This window comes from Hippoglossus stenolepis, chromosome 15 (assembly GCF_022539355.2).
Source record: "Hippoglossus stenolepis isolate QCI-W04-F060 chromosome 15, HSTE1.2, whole genome shotgun sequence".
Classification (NCBI taxonomy): Eukaryota; Metazoa; Chordata; class Actinopteri; order Pleuronectiformes; family Pleuronectidae; genus Hippoglossus; species Hippoglossus stenolepis.
In genome coordinates this window covers 11,304,301-11,318,912 of record NC_061497.1, presented here as the reverse complement: position 1 = coordinate 11,318,912, position 14,612 = coordinate 11,304,301, and the positions used below count along the sequence as shown (strand labels likewise).

At 42.0% G+C, this 14,612-nt stretch overlaps 1 protein-coding gene across 1 annotated transcript in view; it reads right to left on the bottom strand.

The window, feature by feature from the left end:
• zbtb20 (zinc finger and BTB domain containing 20) overlaps positions 1-13,773 on the bottom strand; it is a 33,360-nt gene extending 19,587 nt beyond the window's left edge. The window contains exon 1 of the mRNA XM_035179328.2: positions 13,473-13,773. The gene's annotated coding sequence lies outside the window, so the exon portion shown is untranslated. The remainder of the gene's footprint in view (positions 1-13,472) is intronic.
• Between the last annotated feature and the right edge of the window lie 839 nt (positions 13,774-14,612).

The following is a 14,612-nucleotide window of genomic DNA, read 5'->3' as shown; positions in this document are numbered from 1 at the left end:
ATTTGGCCTGTTTTCTTTGCTAACAGTGGTTAGTCAGATATGGAACTGTATTCTTGACGCCACAGGCCTTCTTTTGGAGGTCACAGTTAGACAATGCAAACATATATGTTCCCTCCCCGGGTCCCCCGTGCCCATCCAGACATGTAAATCCACCTGCCTACGGGGTAAAGTGAGGTGAATGCTGGCAACAAAGGAGCAGGCCAAGGGAAGCAGGCTTCAGTTGCCCAGACTGCCACTCACAACAGTGATTCCATTTTAGCCGTGACACAGTGGGTGAGCAGCAGCCAGCGCCTACCTGCAGTGAATTCTAATCAGCCCAGGGGTCTGTCTCCCTCCCTCCCTCCTGTACCCTGTCTTGGACTAAAGGGGCTGATGATCCTTCAAAATTAATTAGATCCTTGTAGGAGGCGGCCATTTTCTTTCACTTAACGCTCCACCAAAAAAAATAAAAACATTTTTTGAATTGCACAAAATTCAGGTGTGTATTTTCCCCCTATCCCCTCATTGATCGGCTTCTGTGTGCGTCTCTACCTGTTTCCTGTTTCATCACGTTGTAACTCTCTCGCCATCTTTCCCTCCATCTGTCTGTCTCTCCGTCTGTGCCCCCAGTCTCCCTCCCTCCCTCCCTCCCTCTGAACCCTCCCCAACACCCTCCGCCCCTCTCCGGCTGCCTCCATGCTCCCAGCTCTGTGTCTGCCTCTGTGGAGTTTGCTGTCAATAAATCCCCAGAGGTCAGTTTGTCTGCTGGAAATCAGACACAATGCTTCAGACTGCCAATGCAATGCATGCTCTGCCGCTGCCGCCACAACAAAGACTGGGGAGGGGTGGAGGGGTGTGGAAGTGGAGAGGGGGCACGAAGCAAAAAAAAAAAAAAAAGGAAAAAATTAAGACAGAGAGATGAAGGTTGCAACTTGGCCAGCCCAGACTCCAGGTTAATCAGCCGTCTGCATAAGGTGACTGGCTCATGAAATACGCAGCATCGCATTGGACATTAGTTAATCAAGGGTGGGGTAGGGGGGGTAAAATGGTGAGGATGGGGGATGGGGTTGAGAACAGACATAAGAGGCGTGTGCCCATGAAAGGAGCAGTATAAGCCATGTGAATAATATACATCTTGAATATGCAAATACCGCTTACACACACTATACGGACATATATTCAAGGCCCTGGGTACATTTAAATCTGGAGATAAAAGGGCCACGGGGCATTGTGAAACGCTCACGTCCATGCATGTGCATTCAGCGTCTTGATGGGTCCGCTGCACATTTGCACTTATCAGGAGTGTTTTTGTGTTGCACCTAATTAATAGTAATTTATGTTTGAATTTGTTTGAGACCACTACTGCTTAACAACCACTGTCCAACATTGTAATTATTAATTTCAATCATCCATTTAGCGCGAGTGCATTAGCATATAAACTGCCAGAAATCATGCTTTAATGCTATGGTTTGGATAGGTGATCTAATGCAATTTAGAGGACAATGTAAATGTGTGTCTGGGAAATATTAAGGAGTAATCAGGAGACGAAGTGTAGATCTGAGGAGTGACAACTCAAGGTGTGTTCCATAACGACACCACACGTTCATTTCACTCCTCTGGAACAAAAAACAAAAAAAACAATTAACAGCTACAACTCGGTGTAATCAATCAAACTTTCAGTGAAATATGAGTAAATGAATTAAACGTCAGCTGATGCTGTGAAGTCTGTGTTCCCTCTGCACAATTAAAAAGGATTCTTTTAGGTGACTGAATATTCATCTCCAGCCAACAATGTAATTCAGAGTGATGTGGCTCATGTTACATTCAAATATCCGTCTATAGTGTTGAGAATCAATCAACCTGTGAGGTAAATAAATGCACCTAAATCTCACCCACACACACTCTCACACACACACCTCAGGAGAAGCAGCAGCAAATGCCTCACACTCTCGAGACTGAATTGATTTGCCTTTATAACAGTCACTGAAAATCATCAACAGGCACGCGTAGGCTGATGACAAGTTGAGCCAAGTTTTTCACACTTTTGTTTTTCTTTTTCCTTTGACTTGGTTTTCTCCCTTGACTGAAACTGTATATGGTGCAACATCACATCACCAGAAAAATATTTCTGAGATGAGCCGAAAATGTCCAGTGTTGCTAGAGACACACCACATTACTTTTGAGCCGAGCGTTACATGAAACAACTACCACGTGAAATGTCTTCCTGAACTTTGAAGCAGCTCTTCATGTAAAAACCACAGACGTGGGACGATTCTTACTTCACAACCACAGTTTTGTTTTCGAGCTCAGCGCAGGGGACATCTTAAAAAAAACTTAGCAAACACTATAAAATAGCATTTTATGAATTCACAACAACACTATTAAGCAGCAGATTAATGTGTTCCACAGAAAGCCTTTAAAACGTGACTGGATGTGCAGCTTTCTGATTAAAATCCTTAGGCAAACAAGTAACAATAAACACAAGCATGCCATTTCACAAGCACAGGACAGTAAAAGTATTTTTGACAAGGAAGCCTGTCAGACTTATTTAATTGTCAGATGTGTGGATAATCTAATTCTAATATAGAGTTTTAGGGGCAAGTTCAAACAAATCTGCACAAGCAGTAAACACTGCATATTGTGTTTTATAACGATTTCTAAAAGAGCATAGAGAGAAAAAAATAAACGGACTCTTAAATCTATAAAGACAGTATCTCACTATGGTGCTGGAAAGAACGCTTTCAAGAACATCTTAGCCCTGGCAAATGGCTGTGCTTTTGTTAATGAGCATTTGACCAAAAAGAACCATCTGACTACTCATATGACAGTCTCCAAAACACCTCTAACCCCCGAAGCAGATAATGCTAAATTCAAGAGTTATCATTTAGGCACAAGTGTCCACAGCAAATGCCTCTCCACAGCTACTACACATGTCGAGGACATTTTAACTCTCCAAAAAAAGGACCTCGCAGGCCATTAAGAGATCTTCATGGACCTACACAGATGCTCATAGGATTTCTCTGTCTGTCATGAGTGCAATATGCTAGAAGAGCGCTTAATTAATTCTGTTTGGCGAGGAATCCCCAACTCCCTGTGAGTTCATCTCCATGCCTGGATGATATATAAGTAAACAAGATCTCAACAAGTGAACTGTGTAGTATAGAGAGGCTGTAGCACCTTTATGTCTCAGAAAGAAAACCAACTGTCTCCTGACTTTCTGTTCTTGAGAGATAAAGCAGAACAAAGATGCTTTGTTCTGAATTTTGAGTCGATAGTGTGGGACCTCCGCTAACGAGCAGGCAGTTCTAACAGAACAGCAAAGCGCCACGATATGTTAGGTTACAGTAAGTGTATATAATGTTCGTCACTAGAGAGACCACAGAGAAGGAAGACGCACACACAAACACACACGTGCAGTACGTCGATGGAGTCCAGGAGAACAGAACAAAAGGTGCTCACACAAGCATTGTGCAAGGCTGACTTTCATATACAACACTAATAGGATTATAGTAAAGGTGTTCTCACACACACACACACAGTCAGCAGCAGTGTTCACAATAAGTGAACTACACACACAGGGATATGATATTCCCTCTAATATACACTAATGGGTTATGTAAAATGTTATTATAATAGGAATCAAACTCAAATTGAATCCTGAGATTTTGTGATTATTTTTCTAAATATTTTATATCATTGTCCGGTCATATAACATTTAATCTAATCTCACAATGTCAGTTTAGGACAGTGTCATCTCAGGACACGGTGATGTAACCAACAACAGTGCATTAACTTCATTTCACCATTTGTGAATGTGATTGTGAGCAGCCTCTGAAGTCCTGCACCATGTGTTTCACCAGCAGCTGCACGAGGGTGCACGAGCCAGTGCCGAGCTGGTCCGGCAACAGAGCTGAACTTTCACAGATGCACGATGGCGCTCAAAGCAGCTCAGCACAACCATGAAACCCTGAACCTTGATTTTTTTATTTTTTTGTTAGCTGATTTGCGCTTCAAGGGTCAACAGTCCTGCCTCTCTCCCAGAACCTGGCAGGCTCAATACTTTCCTTTTTTTTTTTTTACAAAAAATTACTGCTAACACGCTGCATGTTGACAACATGGAAGCAAAGGAAATGGGGAAAATGGACTTTCTGAAAAAGGTTTTCATGATGCAATATGTTTCTTCATCCAGTAGCTGTGACTGCAACAATGTACAAACCATGACTGAGATATATCATGTGTCTTCAGCTTCATATGTGAACAAAATTTCAAGCAGAGGCTATTCTGTGTTTATTTCGAACCTTATGGATGTTAGCACTTTTTTAGTGTATTTATAGTCTGGCAGGTTGTTGCGTAGTAATTACAGATTATATATGTCTCATCAGCTCATTTGACATATGACCGATCTAAAAGTGTAACGCTGACACGCTGAAACACAGTCAACCAAATGAGTGACCTATACGCACCTCCAGCGAGGGCTCTGGTCACAGTGGTCTGCATGTTAGCCGAGCAACACAAGTTAAGACTCAAACTCAAACAGTCTAAACTGAAATTAGCACAAATGTAAGACTTTCTCTGAATCCGATGGGGAGGAGGCCCGACCTAACCACAGTGGGGAAACCTTATCCATACAGCACTGTGTCGCAAGGCAAAGTTGCTAAAGAAGCCAGCTAGATTTCCCCATTTTAGTATTGTGTCGATGATATTCTAGTAAAGACAAACTACAAAAAGAGGACGAGATATCATCTGGAAATGTGAGCTGATTAAAAATGTTTCCAATATACACTGCAGAACATGCAGATACGTCCAATGGAAACAGGGTTTCAATAAACACAATAAGGTCAGTAATCTATAGCAAGTATCAGCTAACATAGGGTATTAATAACAAGTAAGAGTCGTTTTACAAAAATACTGACGGTATCCAAACAATATACCAACACACACACACACACACACACACACACACACACACACACTGTTACTGAGTAAATCTGGATAAATTATACATTTTCTACTTCACTGACTGCAGCCTTAGAAACTGATGAAAAAATACTGTAATTCATGGAAACTCAAAATTATAACTGAGCCTCGCACAACATTTATCAACACTGAATTTGTGTTTTTTGACTGTGTGCATTTGTAATAGTGAACTGTAAAATGTGTCAAAATCTTAACCAGTATTTACAAATGTACATTCTTTGTAATGCTGAGTATTTTCTGTATATTATTTTGTAAATCATTTTTTTAAAATATTTTTTGGTCTGAGCTTTGTGTGGCGTTGTGTAGCGATCTGTTGTAAATTAGATTTGCAGGCAGGTTTTTTTTCTTCTGCTCAACCTTACCTACCAAGCTCAGGAATGCCTGCAGGGAAAAGCTACGCTGAGAGAGTGTGTGAGTTGGTGTGGTTATACTAGTTCTACAGCACAAGTTGTGTAAACATTACCACATATTATCACTGATCACATATACAATTCTCTGTTGCAAATACATATATTGGGCTTTTTAATGGTGATGCCTCTTGGGCTGTGTATTTGTCGTCAAAGCTACTCTTAACTCATTTTGGTAGCGATGTTTTACTCATTGGTGGGGAAGCTATTAAAATGAAGAATACGTTTTTTCGGTCCTTTCATCAACCAGAAGGTCAGTTGTCGCCAACTGCACCAAAAAAACATTGATATCTCTACTACATAAAAGATCAATGATACATCAAGTAGGTGAAAACACATTTAAATGAAGGTGAGATGGATGTTTTTTCTGCTAAATAATCAATCAGTCAATTCAATCAGTAGAATTCATGGTGAGTACTTTCACATTTGCAATTATAATATTCCTATTGAGCTCAAACTGGTTTCGCTGTACAAAGCTCTGTGTAATAAAGGCAAAGCCCAGTTGGTTTGTAATGAGTTTCCATTACCCAACCTACCAAACGTTTGTTGCTATGCAATGTGTCCCTACCTGCCATACAAGCTATTTGACTTTTCACCACCACCGTGAGTCTTACTATCATCGGTAAGTGCTGGTGTAGTTTTGGCTGTCGGGTGTGTTTCATGTGCAAAACAGTGGTGTCACTACAGAGTCACCTCGCGCGGCACGGAGCGGAGAGATAACATGACCACCCATGGGCTCCATCCATGATAATCATGTGGCCTTTTGGCCTAGATAATGCACATGTTGGCTGGTACATGTGGTCTGTTTGAATGTGGCAGAATGATTCTCTCTGATGGTAACAATCTATGGCCCATAAGCCCAAGAGTGTAACCTAAGCTCATCAGCTGCTTCTGGTAACATTACTATAAAAACCATGCCACATGGCCCGAGAGTATTTTCAGCAGTTACAATCATAAATGTGTTAATTCTAAGTCATTTGTTCTGTCGTGTTTAGCCCGAGAGGAGAAGGAAGCTTTGCACTTTATTTTAGTTTTTAGATTTTTTTCTTTGTGCAACACAGGGTTACAGGCTGAGTAAATGTAATGTCATGGCTTTAATGACTAACTCCTGTAAGTGTGTTTCTCTGTTTGTGCGTGTGTTAGCCTATAGTGACCTGCACAGGGTGTTGCCCTGCCTTCCTCTGTAAATGCATGTTGGGATATGCTGGGCTGACCCTGGAGGAGTCAGGAGGAAGTATGAAAACATATTCATGAATGCATGAATTTTGAGACACTTGGCACACTACTACAGTAAAAGGCCAAGAAAGTCATTGCGTCTAAATACATCCATATCGGTTGACTTGTTTACTGGATTTCTAAGTGAAAGAGGACATTATTGTTGGTTTACGTTGCAGCTGCCACAAGGTCTTTTATTGGAAGATTTCACTAAAGTGAAAAACACTGTGCCACAACTGACAGCTATTACATTGCCATACTAACCGCTGAAACATCTTGTGGAGGCACATGGTGTGCATGTGTGTTTAAAATGTAACACAGTGGTTATTAACTGGATCTGGTGCTAACAGGACGATCACACTGAGTTTGTCTTTACCACTTTTAAAAGTCAAATGTACTGTGAAAACAAGCTTGGCTACTTAAATAAAACAGAAAATGTGTTTGTTGTTGAACAGGTTGCGCTTTGGTTTCCCTTTGCCATGTGGTCCAAAAGTCGTTAATCAACCACAACAGTCCAAGCCGATGTAAAAAAACAAAAAAGTTGCTGGGTTGGTAAAGCCGTATGCTTTTTGCCAAATTACCGATGGTTCCCAGCTTATTGAAGAATTATATTTAAAAAATCTGTCTTTGTCAGGGTCAGTTTTAGGGCAAATAACAATGTAGACACTACCACAGCAAATAATCTTTTCATTTTCATGATAATGGGAAAAAAAAGTAAATTCAAAAAAATGATTTCTTTCAAAAGACAAAATGCTTTTTTTGTTCCTGCAGCTGCATTTCAAAAAACGAATGGCTTGCTCGAGAGAGAGAGAGAGAGAGAGAGAGAGGGAAAAAAAGGAAGAAAAAAAGTTTTTCGATTCTGTGGAAATACTTTAAGGTTACCACAATCTTTATTTTGCGATAAACCCGCAACAAAAATACCATTGTGTGCCCATTTCACAGTAACATACCGATGTACCTTGAGTGAGTCTGTGCGTGATCTTAACATTTTGGCTGCTGTGAGTGCTGTTTACTGGCAGGAGGCTTAATAAGTCTTCCTGAAGCCAAGATAAGAGCAACGGGTTCACAGCACTTATTCTCTGTAAAAAATTGTTTTAAAAGTTACTCTTTCTACTCGGTTACTACTCACTTTAACATTTTCTTCAACTCTCTTTAGATACTTTTCCCCCCCTCTTCACCAAGGCAGTGATCTCACCATGACTTGTAGAAAACCATATGGGTAGCAGGGTGAACTGAGGACACACATGCACCTTGGCAAACATACAACCTCGCTATTAGAATCCAGGATACATTTTTCACATCAGTTGAATGCCTGGGCCTGCGTGTGTGTTTAAAGACAGAGACTACAAATGAGCCTTAAATGCTTGTAGCTTGTAGATTCAATGCAAAGAGGGAATGTTTACTGAGGATTAAAAGATACATTAAAGTAACAAATTTCAGTTTTAATCCAGTTTTTTTTTTTGCCTTGCAAGAAATCGAATATCTTCTGTACTTCTTGTGAAGCAACTTCCAGCACAAACAGATGAGTTTGCGTGAAAAGCTTTTAAAAACCAGGTCTGTGAATATAAAGAAGCATGAATCAAGAGTCTGTTTGTAATTTTAGCAAAGGTAATGGAAACACATGGTCACACCCACAACTGGACTGTGTTTGCACTGTATGTAGTATATGTATGTATCAAATAACAACAGTAAATAGCTTTTAAAAAAGAAGTGACCATTGAAAATAATATATAATATTTTAATCTTTAACCATAATGACACTGTACATGAGTCTAATTCCGGTGCCAAACTGTATGTGTGAAGATTAACTCTGGAGGAAGTGTGTATAGAACAGTTTGATGAGGGCTTGTACTTTTGACACATATTTTGAATATATCTCTATCAGTTGATCCAAAAACAAGGTTGTATTTACCATTGAGATATTCGGGAACTTTAAGGATATTAACTGTCCTTTCATAAGACTTTATTAAATTTTATAACCAAACCAGAGCTTCCTAACAACAGCGTGGTGCGTTCGCAAATTTCATTATGCATTCCTGTGATACTTGCAGGGAGGGGGAGATTCCAAAACAAAAGCTGAAAACTGAAAAAACACAGCTTTATAGTTTTATGTCGGTTTTCCACACGACGTACGCTCTGGAAGTCGTTGGGTTCAGAGTGAAAGTCGGTTTCCCGACCAGTCCTTTTCAATTTTTATCTGCTAATTTACTATAAGGGGAAGGAAGTCTTTTTTTTTAACCCGTGCTCTATGAATTGTCAAATTCAGCTAGTTGTTTTCAGCCATCATGAGAGTCTTCTTCTAGCATTATGAAAACATAATAAATCAGTGACTGGTTAAATAAAAAACCTTCAGTTTTATCCCAAAATGTTTTTATCCTGGCAAAACAGTTCCCTCGTCAATAAACAAGATATATTTCTCCTTATATAAACACATTATTTCCCATCTTTGCCTTTTTGCTGAAAGAAAATCACCATAGCTCATTGTAACAGCATTTATGTTGCATAATACAGCTAAGGGGTAAATTTTCTCCTTAATTACAAAGGCAGCTTTTACAGATTCTGAATAGGTTTTGCAATTGTGTGTGTGGGTTTTTCTTGTGTATTTTGTAGAATAAAAAAATAATATGATGTGAAGAGAAGCATGTTATGTGTGAAAAAGGTGCTTTGTGAGTAGAAGGATCCCAGCCAGTTTAGCCAGGAGGCAGCTAGCCTGCCAACAATTTCTAGTTTTGAAAAAAAAATTCTGTATATGCTAGCAAACCACCAAGGTAGAGTTAGCGAGCGCTAACATCATGATATTTTACTATGATCAAGAAAATAAATATGTGCTACATGTTTAGCATAAACATTATCTGAGACCTCTCTAAAGACGTCCAGGTCTTTTTAAGTTTGCCATGGTAACTGGGGACTCACATGCAGTATTAAAACAGCAGTGGCTGTAAAACAGCAGCCTTTGCAATAAACATCAGGTGAGAAACTTTATGTGCTCCTCTTAAATAAAAAACAAAAGCATAGAGGCTATACAAGACTTAGCATTAACTTTAAGTTGTGCACCTGAAAACATCAGGTTGGAACAACATCAAAGATTACTCCTTGCTCCATGATGGAATATTCTTCTAATGTGTATTATACAAGAACAAGAAGAAGAAAAAGGGCAGAAAAGAAAAAAAGTGTGGGACAAAAAGGCCAAGCAGTTAACAAGCACTGTGACATTCTGGATGCAATCCACAAAGTAGCTCGTTATATCGATGGATCTCTACTGCATTCCCAAAATGGCTGCCAAATATGTTCAACTGGGTTAGACAAAGTACCAGGATGAACTCCAGTGCATAGTCTTTTGTCATATGGCAAAATCACCTTCTCAGGATTAACAATATTATCTTACTTCCTATGTAATGGTTAAACAATAATTTCTAACATGTTGTTATTATAATGACAGTGGGTGCTAATTAATTCCCTGCCACATATACTTTTTTAACTTTAAAGTCTGTGTTTCAGTCAAATTAAATTGTATTTTTGCTGTATATGTGGCAAACTAAACAGCACTGCATGATTCTGTAGACTGGGGTGGATTCTACCCATGATCATTAGTACATGTCCTCTCCTCTACATTGTGAAATAAACCACTACCGCCTAAAAAAAATCTTGAGGAAATCCTGGTAGCAGCCTGGTGAAGATGGCAACCAGAAATGTGGCAGTGCGGAGGCTTCAGAGAGAGGCATCTCTATCTTGTGTATTTGGACATTTGCTTTTACTGCGCTTAAAAAAAAAATATTTGGAATCCTGACCTGCCATCTGTGTGCATGTACAGTACAAGATTATTGCTTTTTTTTTCTTTTCTCAAATACTCCCTTCCAAGAGAAGCAGATATACATACATCAGTGCAGCATGGTACCCTTACACATAAACCCAATTAAATCAGGTGTAGCAACAGTGACAATATGGGCACACTATGTCAATTTGCTCATCAATAATAAATTGCTGAATGTGAAGACAGTGTGGCAGGCTACAGAGGACGAGTGAAAGATGGTGAAGCCAAAAGAGAATTGGGATTGATTGTTGGGTGTGGATTAACTACACACCTCTCGCCGCCTGCCTTCATCTGAGTGGGACTCCAGTTTATCTGCTAGGTCTCCTTCATATAATAATGAGTTTCCTTGGTCTGCAGACATGCTCTTAAATATTCATTAGTCATGGGTGGGTTTTAGCCGTGACACAGAAAGCGGGAAATGGCGATGGCTCAAACACTGTGAATATTAATGTACATGTGGAATATATACATATAAATACTCATTAGTGTCTTAACTGAGACGAAACTGGGCACCTGATACTCTGGACTGATATACCCCCCCCCCCCAAGGCACATAATGGCTCGTGCTCTTCCAGCAGCTACTGTACACCTCTGTGCTGATAAAAAACAAGAGTTTTTGACATCAAGCTGTGGTGAGAGCTCACTCACACACAAGACAAGTACCCTTCAATTCATCAAACAATAAAACAAAATGTCCAAAAATGCAGGTTGTGTCGAGTTTCTTTGAGCATGAAGGGGATCCATGCCAGTGCACACTTTGTGACAATATAATTTTTACCTGACTCTCACCACGTGCACGCCTGTCAATCAATGCCTCACAATTCACAGGACAGATTTAGAATAATGTGCAGTCTGACATCTTACAGGAGAAATGTGGCATGCCTGCTGCACGGGGCTGCACACTCATCCCCGTGTTCTCCAAGTGCGTCCATTCAGAAAACAAATGATCCAGTGCAGCCATCAATTACATAACCAAGCCTATAGCATCGCAGCCCGTTTACATTGTGGATATGTATTGTGAATGGAGGCGAGGTGGGGGTAGGGGGGGAGGAAGTGATCGCAACAAAAAAAGTGAGAGTGGATGAACGCACAATTATGTGGTGAAATGAAAACCAAAACACACAACACAGACAACACACAGGTGGATGTCCACAGACCGTGTGTGCGCGCTGGATGGAGCCGGACGCAGCGTTGCGCTCTCACGCCGCCTCCCCTGTGTCAAACCCGGGACCCGGCTCTCCTGTGTGTGGCTGCACTTGGCGTCTTCTCACGGATACAGCCTCAGTGGTCACACCAGAACTAACCTCTGGCTCGACTAATGTGTTGACGCAAAGCTTTTGTACCTGCGCACAACTTGTGGGGTTACATATGCGAGCCCTGTGCCGATTAATCAAACCCAGAGTGTGTTGTAGCTGTGGCACAAACTATCAGTGGCGCCTGTAATAGACACAAGAACATGCTGCACTCTCTTTATCTGACAGAGCCAAGCGCTTTGGGACAACATCTGTTTGCCACACACACACACACACACACACACACACACACACACACACACACACACACACACACACATGCACGCTCTGTCTCTGCCCCCTTTCCCACTTACACACACAGACACACGCACGGATAGATGGAGCCCCAAAAGAATACGACTGACATGTTGCTCCGGATAAACTCCCCGTGGCCCTTTAAGTGAATTTTGAGGAGTCACTGCTCCATTTCTTTGTATTACATCGACAATGTGCAGCATTTGGTCACATTTGAACTTTAGTATATACCTCCACGTTGCCAGCCTCACGAGCAACGGAGAAAAAAGAAGGCATCACGGGTGGCCCATGAATATTTTGCAACAGAAATGTCTCAAAAGACGCGCAGGAAGCGTCTAATGCAACTTTAATCACAACACAACATGGCCCCATATATCTAGGCCAGCATTCGCCAAAACATCCTTACGTCGAAAACATTTTCTCACAATTGAAGCTATAAATAAAAAAAAAAAAGAAGCGGATTTGCGACATTTAAAGTGACCATTTTCTTTTTTTTTTTTGTTCTTTTTTTGGGAGGGGGAGAGAGAAAGAAACATGGCACCAAAAATCCAGAGCCAGGGTCCCGCTGGATCTGGATGTGATTTATCTCAGAAAACTGAACCTGCAGTATTGTTTTACCCTCAGACACAATAGCCAGCCTGCCTCCCGCCTGCTGAACACATCTTGATGTAACCCCATCTCATAAATACCACACAGTATTGATATTAATTCATAAGGAGAGAGAGGGGGAGAAAAATAGGCTAGACATCTGTCTGAGGAGCCTGTACGCGCGGTGCTGAGCCGCTGCTATAATGATTCAGACGTTTCGACATCAGTCTATCAAGTTCAACAAACCGACACGTATCGGAATAGGTTGCGAGTGTGGGTTATAGTGGTTAATAGCGAGAAGGAAACGCGTTTCCTCTGACTCAAATAACTGACCTAAAAGCCAAAATGCGCACGTCGGCTGGCCACAGTTGTTCCGGGCTCACAGTGTGTAAAATGTGAGCGAGCGGTGCTAAAGCCTGTACGAGCATCGCTGGTTGCGAGAATCGGACCTGTGAACACACTTGGAACCGGTAGCATTGTTCTCAAGTGTCCCCTGGTCCGGCTCACTCACGCACGAAGCCGAAAGTCGCCCATAAAGGGGCTAAAGGTAAAAGGGGCATGATGAGAATAATGGCAAATGGAGGGGGAAACTTGCGTCATGCCAGGGCAGCGCGTTTTTTTAATTTTTTTTAAAAAGACGAATATTAACGGACAACTAAGAAAGAGGGTTAGCGTAAAACTCATAAACACTGATATTAAATACCCGAGGTCCTCCAAAGAAAATGAAGTTTCCGATTATGTAGCTGCCCAGAGCTTAATCATTGCCTGGGTGAAGCTACAGCCAACAACTATACATGGAAGTCAAAGAGGCATTTCATGCAATTTCACACCGAAGTCAACGCGCACGTTTCCACGTCTTAAACAAGAAAATCCCCCTCCACAACAACAGCACAGCAGACCCTGTGAAGACCCATCCCCTCTCCCCGCGTACTTTTCTCAATTTCTTACCTGCACTTCGAAGCACGTTGAAAAAGTGGCGACAGCGTTTCCACGGCTCCCCTTGCGTCTTTTTCTTTTTTTATTGTCCTCCCCCGACGAAGAGCTGTTGCACTTTATTATTTTTTTATATTATTATGATGATTTTAAATGTGTTCCTTTACTTTGTTTCATTTCTCACTTCCATCTTCTTTTCATCTCATCAATAAACACACGCTGCAGCCTACCTTCATAGAGCAGCTCGGTTCAAGTGTGCCCTCCCATTTTTTAACTATACATCGAGTACTTTGAGGGGTGGCGATGGTGGTGGACTGGAGGGTGGGGGGGAGAGGGGTAGGGGATGAGACGGTGGTGGTGGTGGTGGGTGAGGGAGGGGGGCACGCAGGCACGCCTTTCCACTTAAAGCTGCTATTGGAAGAAGCGGTGCACTGTCTTGGGTTGGATCAGAGAGCCGTCAACATTTGTCGCGCCCCCCAATCGCAGGGAGCGCAGCAGCAGCAGGACTGGTTGGGGGAGAGAGAGAGAGAGAGAGAGAGAGAGGGAGAGAGCTGCTCCATTATGGCTCTCATGGAAGTGGTGGGAGTTGTAGTAATAGTAGTTGTAGTAGTAGTGTTCTCCTCCTACTCGTGCTGTTTAAGATTTTTGCTCTGGGAGGTCTAAAGAAATGATGGAGGTCCAGGGGAGGTGGGAGATCAAAGGCGGATAAAGGGAAACGATGCACCCCAGCCACAAGCATTCACTCCACATGCACGTCACCCATTTGATTTAGTTCGTGTGTTTTAGTTCCTCACTGTGCGCGCACTCCTCAGTATATCGCAAAATGTGAATGAACTCGCAGATCTCTCCCCCAGTCTGGGATCAGGAGGGACGGCGGTGGAGGGACGAGAGGGAGGGAGCGACGGTGGCGTGTGTGTGGTGGGGGGGTTGTCAGTTATGTGTCCATCACGCTTCCGAACTTTGCATTGGACGCCGCCCCTGCCAGTACGGCGAGCCAGCTGCGCCGCGGCCTCCCATTGGCCGCCGCCGCCGCCACTCATCCCCCGGCGCACAACAAGCTAGATTGTCCCGCCGTGTCTTCTACTTTCTACGCATTTCTATTTTCTCATTTATTTATTTTTTAACGTCCCGAGCTGACCTCGAGTTTGCGAGCGG